Genomic DNA, 13,132 nt, shown 5'->3' on the forward strand with positions numbered 1-13,132 from the left:
CAGGTTGACCTCTAACTCAGAAATCTGCTTGCCTCTGTACTGGAATTAAAGGCAGCAACACCACTCAGCCACACTGTTTTTAAAAATATCATTTTATTAATTCTTTGAGAATTTCATACCATGTATTTTGATCATATTCACCTCTCCTCCCCCAACTCATCCCATACCTATGCTCACCTCTCCACCCACCCAATTTTGAGCCCTGCCCCCAATCTAATCCAGTAGTCTGACAACTCCTGAGAGTAGGGGTTTTCCTGGCCCTGTGCTTGCTGTCAGCTTTCACACTGTTTTAGGGAGAGGCGAATAGTGAGAAGCTCCCTGCTATGAAGTCAGCAGACGGGAATCTGATAGCATTCCTTGGTAGAACGAGTCTACCCACTTCGCTGGGAATTTGGGCTAGAACAAAGGAGGCTCTGTGCTCACATCAAATATCAGCACTTATAGACTAGCTAGCTGTAAGGGGAGTCAGAACCGGCAAGATTGTTTCTCAGCGGTGAATCACAAGCTACATGTTTCCTTTAGATACGGGTACTACGAATGGTATAGCATTTGGCAGGACACATACACAACCACCATGGAACTGAAAGATATTCTGAGGTTGGAGGTGGGGTGGTGGAGAAGGGAGGAGAAGGGGAGGGAGAGGGAGAGAGCTAGTAGCAGACTCTTGATGTGTTCTGTCATTTACTTTCTGCATTTGATTTCTTGCTTTACTATTATTATTTATTTTATGTATGTGAGTACACTGTCACTGTCTTCAGACACAAGCGAAGAGGGCATCGGGATAGTTGTGAGCCACCATGTGGTTGCTGGGAATTGAACTCAGGACCTCACTCCAGCCCTGTTACTATTTTTTTTTTTTTTTTTTTTTTTTTCTTTCCGGGGGTGGGGCCCGAACCCAGGGCTTTGCCCTCGCTTGGCAAGCGCTTTTCCGCTTTGTTAAATCCCCTTCCCGTTTTTTTTTTTTTTTTTTTTTTAATAATCACAATATCTTTACAGTTTTATTTACCCTAAAGTTCTCTTTTTAAGTTCTATTTTAAACTCCCTTCTACATAGCATTTCTCTGGCCATCTGTGGAGTTGGGCCAGATGCTCTAACTCTCATTTCGCAGAGGGATATTGACGCATGGAGAAGTGAGTGCTTGACAGCCAGGTTCTTGAGTCTTTCCAGTACTGTCTAATTATTAAGCAGTGAAGGGCAATGGGTAAAGAATTAGTTTTAAAGGAAATAAAAAAGAAAACAACAGAGCAATGAGGTTAGTGGACTTGGATGGTGTGTCAATGCATCTCTGGGTCTGAGCACATACGCACCCACCCACTTACCTATGTGAATTCAAGAATGAAATGGAAACCATCATCCCCTGTGTGGGCCTGACGATGGACTCAAGGACTGTGACGGGGAAGTGTTTAGGTCGTAGTCATGAAGCTCTTCCATGTAGGGTCACAATCCTGTCCTTAGAGACATATGGCTGACTGCAGCTCTGGAATAGGAGAGCAACCGAACTTACGTTTCTGTGACATTTAGCCTTGACATTTCAACAGCAATTGGCTGCTGTTTTAATTTACCCCAGTAAAATCAGTAAGCAGAGAAGAAAGGACTCCTACTCCTCAATGTTAATTATGTATCCGTGTGAAGGTATTCTTCAGAGTTATTGCATAGGGGTTAAAGACTCTATTTGAAACATTTGCCAGCCGCCCTCTTGGGAAACTTTTAACAGAGTTTAGATTTAATTCCACCATTGAAGAACAGCGGTTATAAATAACAAAATATTTCAATAAAATCAAGAGCCCTGAAAAATGTCATCTATTTTCTTTCATGGGCTGTGATGAGAACTATATGTTCTAATAAAAAAAAAATTGGGGTTGGTGATTTAGCTCAGTGGTAGAGCGCTTGCCTAGCAAGCACAAGGCCCTGGGTTCAGTCCCCAGCTCCGGAAAAAAAAAAAAAGAAAAGAAAAAAAAAAATTCCTGGTGGCTCTGAAATCCGGCTCCAGCTGCTCAGGGCGCTGGCAGCCTCGGTGGGATTTCTCTGCGGTCTGGGGCGACGGGAGGACGGCCTGCCCTGCTGGGGTCACCTTAGCCGGGCTTTCCCACTGCCTGCTTAGAACCTCCGTGTCGCCTGCGTTTAGATGGCTCCCGCATGTTGAGAAGAAGGGCCGTTCTGCCATCAATGAGGTGGTGACCCGGGAATACACCATCAACATTCACAAGCGCAACCATGGCGTGGACTTCAAGAAGCGTGCTCTTCGGGCATTCAAAGAAATTTCGGATATTTGCCATGAAGGAGATGGGGACTCCAGATGTGAGCATTGACACCAGGCTCAATAAAGCTGTCTGGGCCAAGGGAATAAGGAACGATCCGTACGGCATCCGAGTACGTTTGTCCAGAAAGCGTAATGAGGATGAGGATTCATCAAACATGTCAAATAAAGTTGCAGAACTGCCAAAAAAAAAATTTTTTTTTCCTATAGTCCTTTCAAGGCATCTAGGAACTTGAAATGGTGTGGTTCTGAGCTCCCTCCAGGAGCCCTGTGACAAGGACTTTTGTCACAGTTTGTCATAGAGCTTGTCACTTTTTACAGCTGTAAGCAGTTCATTTCTCAATCCCTCTTTTCTTATCATAACCTTCCGGTCGGCGCCATTTCCTTTCCTTCGGCTGTTTGTTGGTTTGCTAACTATTTTCACGGCCTCTCAGGGTACAGCCCTGCTCTGTCTTCCGTTCCTATTCTGTTCCTCCTGCCTTACCCTCTCAGAACTGGTATTACAGGTGTTCACCACATGACTTTTCTGGCTTGTTTTGTAAACGCATGCTCAGGTAATCATAGTATTCCAAATGAATTTTCATTTTTTCATGCTAAGTTTATGCAGAATCGTTTGCAAAACCATACTTTTCATATCTGACACCTATAGAAAAATGACACAAATCGTGTATTTCTGCCTGTAACTGACACCGTTGATGTGCTAGCATGGGTGAGGAGTGCAGCTCACTGGTAGAGCACTGGCCTACCCTTTGAAAGGCACTAGGTTCCACTCTCTGCACCAGTAAAATGAGGAAGAAAGACCATAGCAAGCACCCATAATCTCAGCTAATCTGGAAACTGAGGCGGGAGGATCATAAATTCGGAGCCAGCCTGGGCAACATGGCTGCCCAGCATAACAGTGCTGCTGCTGACTAAAGACACGTTCATACACACTTGTATGCACTTGCACATGTGCACACACTCAGAGAGAGAAGAGAAATGCATGTTACACGGCAGTACTCCCAGGAAGTGTGCAAACAGGATCCCCTTGTTCTCTATTATCTAGCATCCTGCCACCAAGCTCTCAAATACTGACTGTCATTTTTATTCTCCCCAGTCTGGATAGCCTTGAATCGCCAACATTTTTTTTTTTTTTTTAATTTTGGGATTTTTTTGTTGCTTTTTCTTTTTCTCCTTTTTCTTTTCTTTTCTCTTCTTTCCCTTCCTTCCTTCCTTCCTTCCTTCTTTCCTTCCTTTCCTCTCTCTCTCTCTCTCTCTCTCTCTCTCTCTTTCTTTCTTTCTTTCTTTCTTTCTTTCCTCCTTTCTTTTTGACGTAGGATTTTACTGGGTCCCCCAAACTGGCCTTGAATGCCGAAGTCATTTTCCTGCCCTGGATGAATGTTAGGATTATAGGCAAGCACCCCTACATCTGGCAAAATTAAGAATTTCTACTCTTTATTTTTATTTTTTTTTAGCTGTTCTACTTCTCTAATATTCCCTTTACACAAAATTTTTATCTTTTCTTTTAGGAGCTTAGAATTTCAAACCACAGAGCACATTGATTTGTCCGTTTAAGAACAATGTCACTTGGGCAGTGGTGACACACACCTTTAGTTCCAGCACTCAGGAGGCAGAGGCAGCTGAGCTCTGAGTTGGAGGCCAGCCTGGTCTACAGAATGAGTTCTGGGACAGTCAAGGCTACACAGGGAAACCCTGTCTCAAAAAACAAACAAACAAACAAACAAAACCATCCTTCAAAAAGAAATTACCTTTGGGCCAGGCATGGTAGTGTAGGCTTTTAACGTCAACACTAGAGATGCACAGGCAGGCAGGTCTCTCTGAGTTCAAGGGCAGCCTGGTCTACAGGGCAGCCTGGTCTACATATCTAGTTCTAGGCCAATAGGGGCCACACAGTGAGGTCTTGTCTCCCAAAAACAAGACAAAACAAACACCAAAACAAGACACACCTATTTATTGGTTTAACGTCTTGGAGACAGGGCTTCTCTGTTTAGCCATCTACCCTAGAACTCACGTTGTAAACCAGGCTGGCTTCGAACTCAAAGATTTGACCTGCCTCTGCCTCCTGAGTGCTGGGACTAAAGGAGTGTACCGGGCTTAAATTTAAAAATGTTATGTTTATGAGTGTTTTGCCTGTATATATGTCTTTGCACCATACATGTGCCTGGTGTCTGTAGATACTAAATTAGGGTGTCTGGATCTCCAGGAACAGGAGTTACAGACAGTTGTGAGCTGCCATGTGGGTTCTGGGAATCGAACCCACATCCTCCAGAAAAAGTCAGTGCTCTTTTTTTTTTTTTAAATAATTTATTTACTTTATGTATCTGAGTACACTGTCACTGTCTTCAGACACACCAAAAGAGGGCATCAGATCCCATTACAGATAAATGTGAGCCACCATGTGGTTGTTGAGATTTGAACTCAGGACCTCTGGAAGAGCAGTCAGTGCTCTTAACTGCTGAGCCATCTCTCCAGCCCCAGTCAGTGCTCTTAACCTTTGTACTATGTCTCCAATCCCAAAATGGTTGCTTTTAATAGCATCTTCTTTTTGGTTTTGTATATTCCTCTTTTCTCTTCCCAATTTTAACTTTTTCTTTTTCCTTTCATTCCTTTGAATCTTTTCAAAGTTGCCCTCAGAAACATTCTATGATTGTAATCTTTTTCTCTCTTCACTTGCCCGCCTGCCTGCCTGCCTGCCGGTTGGTTATGGTCCACTCCAGGGCTTCATGAATGCTACTTATGTGCTCTACCACAGAGAAGCACCGCCAGTGTCTCAATTCTTTTGCTTGCATTCTTTCCCTTTCTAAGGATTTTTGTAACTTTCTTAGGTTGAGCCAACTGAAACTACCAATTCTTTTTTTGACATTGGAAGTAAAAACCATACAACAGTCAAACGTTTGTAATTTCACACAGTTTAACCTAGTTATTTTTCTCCCCACTCAAAATTTGCTGAGTGAAAGACTAAGCCAACCTCTCCTGAGGTAAAATTAGAGGACTTTGTATCAACTGTGAATGCAGAATCTTTTTTTTTTTTCCCCAGCCAACTATTCCAGGCTGTCCTCAGACTCGTGATCCTCTGCCTCCAGAATTCTGGGGTTATAAGCAGCTGGACACTGAGCCTGTAGTCACAGAGAGAGTCCATTTGCTGACTACTCTATCCCATTATCCTTATCCTTGGTTTGCTATAGGAAGGCTCAGGATAGTCTGTGTTTACCTACATCACTGTTAGTCTCTACGTACTTGAATGGCAGTGAGCAACCTTACGTACATGCATCTTCTGTGAGCAGTTGTATACATACATATACACATTAGCATCTCACGGAAGCTGAAAATTAGGAAAGAGATAAAAGGCCGTTACATATCACAGGCATTAGAAAGACAGTTAGTGTTTTTTAATTTTTAGTCCCATTAGTAGTAATTTAGCATATCTGTGATTCGTGTGTGTGTGTGTGTGTGTGTGTGTGTGTGTGTGTGTGTGTGTGTGTGTGATTCCTAAACCATTCTGTCTGGCATTCTGCTGTCCTCTGTGAGCCTCAGAACTTTCAAGCATCAAAATAATGGCGGGGCTTGAAAAAAAGAGACTTCCCAGGTAGGAAAACATTGAAGTCCCCAAGTTGCTGGTGGTTGGAACTGCTGACGCCGTCTGTGGAGACTTTGACTTCAAGATGCTTCTAGTACTTTAATACGGCAGACGACTCAAAAGCTCAGAGCTTCTAACAAATCAAATGAGATCTTGGCAAACAGGTGCAGACGTTATGAGGGATTAGTTTAAGGAAATAGGGCAAGTGAATTAGGAGGGGCAATGAAACCGGGGTTTCTGGTTTCTACTTCAGTGGGATTTTGACTTCACCCCCTTGGCATTTGAATTCTACTTAATCATTCAGTAACTGCTCTTGTGACTCATGCCCCATGAGTCATGAAGAGAGGCTTTTGTTCCCTTTCAGTCACAAAAAGGTGAAATTTAAGCTCTAACTCTGACACGGGCATCACCCTCGCAAGCAATGAAGGACATACCTTATATTTTCATTTTAGAAAGAAAATCCTAAGACTTTGATATCAAAGCAACTGTACATTTTGAAAGACATCAAATAATCTAGAAGGAGTATTAAGGGATACTTTTCCTAGGATAAAACTATTAAAGTTAAGTTTCGTAAAACTCACTCTATTTAGGTTTATTGATTTTAGGTCTGTGGGTATTTTGCCTGCGTATATGTATGTGTACCACACGCATGTCTAGTGTCCACAGAGGGTGTTGGATCCTCGTGGAACTGGAATTGGGAGGTTTTGAGCTATCACGTGAGTACTGGGAATTGAACTCTAGGCATCTAGAACAAATGCTCTTAACTGCTGAGTCATCTCTCCAGCCCTAAAAGAGTTTTTTGCATAGCTCACACAATTTATAATGAAGAACCAGTTTGTTTTGTTTTATTACAGATCTCATTATGTAATTCTGGCTGGCCTGGAACTCACTCTGCAGACCTGGCTGGCCTGGGACTCACAGAGATCTGCCTGCCTCTGCCTCCTGAGTGCTGGGATTAAAGGCATGCCTCACCAGGCCTGGCTGAAGAAGGGTTAGCATGGTTGTTATAGGAAAATTTGCTCTGTTATCTCTTGGACACTTAATATTGTAATTATTTTTGATTATATGGCATCTATTGCAATGCCAAAGGTTCTAAATGTCAATTCGTTTGTTTTAATATTTTATTTTTGTTAGGTTTCAAATCTGGGACAAATGGCTGAGGTGCCTATCTAACACATCAAATTGACCCTGACCTCCAGGTTCTCCTAGCATCCCTTAGTCTCTACCTGTTTCAGGATGTGGCTGGTATGCCCCACCTTCTGCCCTGACTATCCAGCCCATGTCCTCTCCTTCCCTTTTTATTTCCTTTTTTCATCCAATTGTATGAGTGGATGTTTTGTCTTCATGGAAGTCTATGTATCTCTTTGTGTTTGGTGTTGAGGCTGGAAGATGGTGTTGGATCCCTTGGATGGTTGTGAGCTGCCATATAGGAGCTAGGAATTGGACCAGGTTCTCTGGAAGAATAGCCAGTTCTCTTAGCTACTGAACTGTCTCTCCAGCCCTTCTAAATGTGTTTAAAGACACATTTCTAGTAGCCACTTCAAAAAAATCTCTAGAAGGCTTTAAGAATTTAATAAAGGCCACCCAATTAGACAAGATGGATGAAGCGAAGAAGTGCAGGCCGACAGGAGTCGGATGTAGATCTCTCCTGAGAGACACAGCCAGAATACAGCAAATACAGAGGCGAATGCCAGCAACAAACCACTGAACTGAGAATGGGACCCCCGTGAAGGAATCAGAGAAAGGACTGGAAGAGCTTGAAGGGGCTTGAGACCCCATATGAACAACAATGCCAAGCAACCAGAGCTTCCAGGGACTAAGCCACTACCCAAAGACTATACATGGACTGACCCTGGACTCTGACCTCATAGGCAGCATTGAATATCCTAGTAAGAGCACCAGTGGAAGGGGAAGCCCTGGGTCCTGCCAAGACTGAACCCTCAGTGAACGTGATTGTTGGGGGGAGGGTGGCAATGGGGGGAGGATGGGGAGGGGAACAGCCATAAAGAAGGGGAGGGGAGGGGTTAGGGGGATGTTGGCCCGGAAACCGGGAAAGGGAATAACACTCGAAATGTAAATAAGAAATACTCAAGTTAATAAAAATAAATAAATAAATAAATGTAAATATACAAAATATCCAAGAAAAATAAAATTTAAAATAAAAAAAATGCAAATCTCTACTGTCCTTCATGTAGAGAGAAGAAGAATTCTGATAATAAAAGCAAAAGAAAATTATTAAGGAAAGCAATAATGGATTTTACCTCATTAAAATCAAATATGCTTAGTTAGGTCTGATAGTAAACCATTGAAACAAATGACAAGTAGAAAAATATTAGCATCATATATGAGAAAAAAAGGGTTAAGCTCTTTAAGGCACAGAAATCAACAAGTGGTGAAGAGAGCTTGCTGCTTTGCAGACGATCAGAGGTTCATTCCTGGCACCATGTTAAGCTGCTCAAAACTGCTTATAACTCTTAACTCCCGGTCATGCTCTTTTCTAGCCTCCATAGGCCCCCTCCCTTCCCCTCCCACACACAAATGACATATACATACGAATAAATAAATTATAAGATAAATCTCAAAAAATATAAGCCAGGCATTCTAACGCATGCCTTTAATTCCATGCCTTAGGAGGCAGGGACAGTTGGGTCGCTGTGAGTTTGAGGTCAGCCTGGTCTATGTAGAAAGTTGCAGGCTTACAAGTAGAAAACTCATGAATGAATAAGTAGAACTAGTCAATAATCTTAGGGAATTATTAGCCTGTAGTAACAAAAGAGTGGAACATTAAGATTCTTGTTTACTGCTTTGATTGGCATAGGGAAAGAGGTGGCGCCCTCAGTGCTGGGAAGGGCGTGGCTACGGGCACTCCCGGTTCACCGCTAGTGCAAGCGCTTCAGAAATCAGCTTTGCACCTCAGCAGCTGTGGGGCTTCTGCTCCGAGACACTCAGCATTGCCTCATCCTTTTCCGTGAGCGTGCCCTTTGCACTTGCCTGATGGTCTCCTTAGACAGCTCATGAGTCATGGTTTAATTACAGACTCGGCGTCTCTTCAATTCCTCCTGTACTCTGCATCTTCGCCGCGTTCTAAGCGTACGATCACAAGCTCAAAATTGTTCTACTCTATTCACGAATTGAAGGAAAAGATCTCAGAGTGACCTCAGTAAAACCGAGCTAGCTCAAGCCTGGCCTATACGAGTCTTCAAAGAACTAAATATTTTTCATCAGCCCTGTTTGGTGGCAAAGGCTGAGATCCCAGTATTTAGAAGTGACAACTTCTAGGCTAGCATGATCCACATACATAGCAAACTCCAAAACAGCTGGGGCTACAGACCTGCCTCTAATTAAACAAACAAAGAAGCCTTACTTCTAAAATGCCAAAACTCAAAAACTAAACAAACATCTGTCGTTTTTTATTATAAAAGCAATATTTGCATTTAGCATAGAAAAATACAAGGATGGGGGGGGATCAAAAGAGTCAAGTCGGGGTTGGTGATTTAGCTCAGTGGTAGAGCACTTGCCTAGCAAGCGCAAGGCCCTGGGTTCGGTCCCCAGCTCCAAAAAAAAAGAAAAGGAAAAAAAAAAAAAAAAAAGAGTCAAGTCTAACAACACTACTTGATCATTCTAGGCCTTTTCCTAGTCATATGTGTATATACATATGTGTATATACTCTGCATATTTCCAAATTAACCTCCAGAAAGCATTATAAATGTTTATGCAACAAAAATGACAAAGGAAGGCATGATTTTTCCATGTCAATGTGAGACATTGACACTTTACTTTTGTGTGTGGGTCTATGTGTGTACGAATATGTTTGCACGGGCGCATGGCATGTATGAGTGCATGCATGCTGAGGACCAAAGTCAACACTAGATGTCTTCCTAGATCTCTCTCATTTTTATTGAATCAAGGTGTCTTCTGCAATCCAGAGCTCACCAATTGCAGCTAGTCTAGCCAGCCAGCACTCCTGAGGCTGAGACGGGGAGCCTCTCTGGCTACCCTACCATCCCTGAACAGTGGCAGGCAGTTGTTAATGATGGCCAGGGAACCATAGTCCTCAGGGGCGTAGCCACTAGTAAAGCTCCTTTGTTCATGTGAACGTCCTCCATTCTTGTTCATGCAAGTAGTCCTAAATTAAGTGCAGTGGGACGTGAAGATTGAGAAAGGTGGGGGGGAGGGAAAAAGAAAGTAGGAGAACTTGGGAAGAGGGAGGGGTTTGGTGAGAGGAAGAGGAGAATGAAAAAGGAAGGAATACAATCAAAGTATGTTCTATGTGTGTGTGAAATTATCAAAGATGTTTGTTTAAATAGCCACTTGGTCTTTGCTGTGGATGAATGCAAAGGCCTGGAACATGGCAGTCTCTCTCTCTCTCTCTCTTTATTTTATTCATATGAGTACACTGTAGCTGTATCCAGACACACCAGAAGAGGGCATCAGATCCTATTACAGATGGTTGTGAGCCACCATGTGGCTGCTGGGAATTGAACTCAGGACCACTGGAAGAGCTGTCAGTGTTGTTGTTTGTTTATTGTTTTACACAGACTCAGTGTCTGTAGTACTCTTTTGAATTCTCCGTCAGCGTTTTCCCCCGCTGCAGTGATTCCACACTTGCTCCCTGACCTCTTTTATTCCTAGGACTGGGATCGGAGACTAAACTGCGAGCGCCTTGCACGTGTGAGGCGAGAGCATTGTGCTATCTTTAGCTTTTATAAATGCACTTCCGGTTTTAGCGGGGTTTTGTTTATTCTTGGAATATCTGTAGAGGAATAAATAAATTATCGTTTCCTGGTGTGTGCAAATTATAATCTATTATTTAGATGGCTTACTAATACTCTCATCTTTGCATTTAAGACCATATTAAATATAGTTTCCTTCTGAAAATTCATTCTTTTTAAAAAGTGAAAACTCCTTAGGCGTTCTGTGGGGCATAAGGATGAATGGCAATATAAGTGACATTTTTTCCTTTTCCTCAAAATTTTTATTTTATTTATTTATTTAGGTTTTTTTTGTTTTGTTTTTTTTTTGTTGTTATTTGAGTCAAGGTCTTGATATTTACTTTGGCTGACCTGACTCTTTTTCCTTTTTTTTTTGTGATGTTAGAAAATCAAGCACAGGTTTATACATGCTAGGTTAGTGCTGCACTGAGTTACATCCGTACCCCTTGATTGTTTGAATAGACCCTGTTATGTAGCTCAGGAGAGCTTCCGACTCCTTCCTGCCTCAGCCTCTTAATGTGAAATTATGGCACATGGTGATAAGGTACAAAATTTACATGTTGAAAACCACCATTTTATTACTTTAACTGCCCAATTCGAGAGGTTTTGATCCATTCACAATGCTACATCACCTAGAACATTTCAATTTCCCTAAAGAGAAGCCCCAAAGCCATTAACCAGCCACTCCTTATCCCCTCTTGCCAGCTCCTGACAACGACTGAGTTTACTTTTTTCCTGTATGAATTTGCCTTTTCTGTTTATTTCATATAAATGGAATCATGTAATATGTGGCCTCGGTAACTTTTTTGCTTGGCTTTCCTTGCAAAGCTCATTCATGCTCTAGCATGTGTGTATCACTATTTTCCTTTTTAGTACTGGAGATCGAACCTGGGGCCTCAAGCATGATATGAGCTACGCCCCCGACCCCTCATTCCTTGTTACGGTCCCGCTTTCTGGCATGGCTGGATTGTGATACTTTATCTGTTAGCCAGTTGACGCACACTTGGGCTGTTTTATTATCAATAATGTACAAGTTTTTGCACGAACGTATTTTAATTCTTCTTGGTATATTTAAGAATTCATTGCTAGTTTGTATGGTAATCCTTCGATTAAGTTCTTGAGACATATGTGGGTGTTGGGTTCATGGTTGCTGGAAACTGAACTTGGGTTCTGTGGAAGAACAGCTAATGCTCTTAACCTCAGAGCCATTTTTCCAGCCCTTATTTATTTATTTATTTATTTATTTATTTATTTATTTATTTATCTATCTATTTATTTATCTATTTATCTATCTATCTTTTTGAGACGAAGTATGTCTATAATGCACCTCTGACTGGCCTGGAATTTGCTATGTGGACTAGGCTGGCCTGGAACCCACAGAGATCTACCTGTTTCTGCTTCCCAGAGTGCTGGGATCAAAGGTGTCTGCCACCATGCTTAGCCCTTATTTTTTTTTTTTTTTTTAATTATTTTTTTTATTTATATGAATACACTGTAGCTGTCTTCAGACACACCAGAACAGGGCATGGGATCCCATTACAGATGGTTGTGAGCCACCATGTGGTTGCTGGGATTTGAACTCAGAACTTCTGGAAGAGCGGGTCGGTGCTCTTAACCGCTGAGCCATCTCTCCAGCCCCCTAGCCCTTATTTTTAAGCATTTGTGTGTGTGTGTGTGTGTGTGTACATGAGTGTAAGTGCTTACAGTGGTCAGAAGAGGGTGTCAGATCTCCAGGCGGTTGTGAGCTGATTGATACAGGTGCTGGGAACCAAATTCAGGTCCTGGACACACTCAAAGCCCCTCTAGCTCCAAAGCTGTATATTTTATTTTATTGAGATAGGTTTCACTATACAATCTTGGCTGACCTGGAACTGGAACTTGCTATGGAGACTAGCCTGGTCTTTGAATTCACAGAGATCTGCCTGCTCTGTCTCTCGAGGTAACATTTTTCAAGGTTTAATGTGTGTGTGTGTGTGTGTGTGTGTGTGTGTGTGTTTGTGTTTGTGTGTGTGTGTTTGTGTGTGTGTGTGTCTGTGTGTGTATGTGTGTCTCTGTGTGTGTGTGTGTGTGTGTGTGTGTGTGACTTGGGTAAACATTTGACCTGCATTTTTTTCACTGACTCCTCACAACTTTCTGTAGTCGGTGTCATTTTTCCATCATTGTCTAGAAGAGGATTCTGATGATCATACTGAGCTACATCAACAGCTCACAGTTGGGTCCAGCATCACTCTCATGCAGTCTGCTCCAGAACCTGAGATGTTATTATTCTTACTGTTTTAAGACACATATGAGACAGCATGCAGTTTTCATTTTTTCAAAAGAACAGTGACATAGAAACACAGGAGCTGTGTAGTATGTTTAGAGAAGTGGAGGTGGTGAGTGGACTATGAAAAGGAGGAAGTGTTGTTCCAGAAAGCGTTTGTGAATCCCAGGAGACCACCAATATGATCAAATTATGGTCTCCTTATTCAAGCTCGAGCTTGGGCCACACCACCATCTCTAACAGAGTAGAACGGGAGGGTGCAGCCTTAAGCTTAGTTTCAGGCAAATATTTATAGAGGCAAGAAGAAGGTGTCTAGCCTGGCA

Source organism: Rattus rattus, chromosome 5 (assembly GCF_011064425.1).
Source record: "Rattus rattus isolate New Zealand chromosome 5, Rrattus_CSIRO_v1, whole genome shotgun sequence".
Lineage (NCBI taxonomy): Eukaryota > Metazoa > Chordata > Mammalia > Rodentia > Muridae > Rattus > Rattus rattus.